Source organism: Melitaea cinxia, chromosome 19 (genome assembly GCF_905220565.1).
Source record: "Melitaea cinxia chromosome 19, ilMelCinx1.1, whole genome shotgun sequence".
Classification (NCBI taxonomy): Eukaryota; Metazoa; Arthropoda; class Insecta; order Lepidoptera; family Nymphalidae; genus Melitaea; species Melitaea cinxia.
In genome coordinates this window covers 11,607,042-11,608,705 of record NC_059412.1, presented here as the reverse complement: position 1 = coordinate 11,608,705, position 1,664 = coordinate 11,607,042, and the positions used below count along the sequence as shown (strand labels likewise).

General features: G+C 28.1%; 1 non-coding gene across 1 annotated transcript; it reads left to right on the top strand.

Moving 5' to 3' along the window:
- The first annotated feature begins 387 nt into the window (after nucleotides 1–387).
- On the top strand, nucleotides 388–461 carry Trnat-agu. Its single transcript has one exon. It is a non-coding gene; the product is annotated as a tRNA-Thr (tRNA).
- The last annotated feature ends 1,203 nt before the right edge of the window (nucleotides 462–1,664 follow it).

The following is a 1,664-nucleotide window of genomic DNA, read 5'->3' as shown; positions in this document are numbered from 1 at the left end:
TTTGTTGTTTAAAAAAATAAAACATTTATCTTTAAAAACTTGACAACGGTTTTAATAAAATTATACAAACATTATGTGTATACATTATTTATTTCTTACACAAACAACCAACGTAAGCAGGTTTAAAGTCCTTTTATAAATAGAATGTTGTTTATTTCACACCTTAACACGTTTTGACTTGTTAATCGTTAATACCTAATAAAAATATGTAAGGTGTTTAATACAAGCTGTTCCACGCGGTTTCACCAGTTTATTTTTCGATCTTGTGGGATCTTCGGGATAAAAATTAACCTATGTCTAGTGGATGTCATGTATCACATGTATTGTAGGTACTATATAGTATGGCAAATGAAAGATAGTAGTCAGAAATACACACGTAGAGATATCGGCGCCGTGGCTTAGTTGGTTAAAGCGCCTGTCTAGTAAACAGGAGATCGCGAGTTCGAATCTCGCCGGGGCCTTAGTCACCAAGTACATTTTTACTATATTTTTTATTACTTTTAACATAAATCAGTACATTTAATAAATAATTTGATAGGTGTTGTTTTCTTACTAGAATAATTCTGGCCATGTCTAATTATTTTTATCTAGGAAAGAGAAACTGTTTACATCGTTTTTTGAAACTTATTTTTATGTTTTAATATGGAAATCTTAGCTATTTTCTAAAGCCCAGCTCCAATATTTTAAAAAACGGATTGTAATCTCCATAACTGTTTAATATCTAACAATAATCGCAAAACACATAAAGACATCAACACAGCATTTGAATATAGAAGCCGGGCTTAAATAACTTTAGAAAGATTTGACTTGCATAAATGTAACTTGACGGAGAGGATGTTTAGGAAAAATTTGAATTGGATAAATATCAGACTTACGCATTCGAATTGCGCATGTTTCCTCATATCATTTTTATTTATCATCCATCACAGAATAACATTTTTTACCTGCTGATCAATCATGAACAATAAAAAAAAATTATTAAATTGACCTACAAAAGCACTTTTAAATAATCTTTTTCAAATTGTAATTATGTTAGTCTTTAACTAATTAAATATGGTTAAATTAAAGCCACCACAGATTCGGAATATAGAGCTGAGAAGAATCTCCAAAAACCTCAGCAATTATTCCTTAAACTGTCAATAATTCCAATTTAATCATGTTTTGCATTAAATACAGTGCCACTTAAAACACAAATATTTATCATTAATTTAATACTAGTAAAAACACACATATTTATCATTAATTTAATACTACGTAGTAAAAATTCTAAAATCACATTTAGCAAAACAAAATTTTTGGTTAAGTATATTTTTTTACTTAGCGATCTCTGGTTCTCCATTTTAGTAAAATCAGAAAAAAGGAAATATAAATATGTTATGGTAAATTGTTAAAATAATATTTTAAACAAAATGCAAAATAAAAAAAGCTAGAAATAAAATTTTAAAAGCAATTATAAAAGAACAATGATATCAAGTTCTATTGTATACCTTGAATTTAATTAGAAAGAAAAAAAAATTCCAAACGAAACAATAGTGGCGGATATCGTCTATAGCATAGTAAGGTCAAATGTAACAAAAAATATTTACAGGTGTTCAAAATGTACAACAGACTGTTACTAACCCCAACTAGTGACGTGCATGCAGATTTACTTCATGCTTATTTAA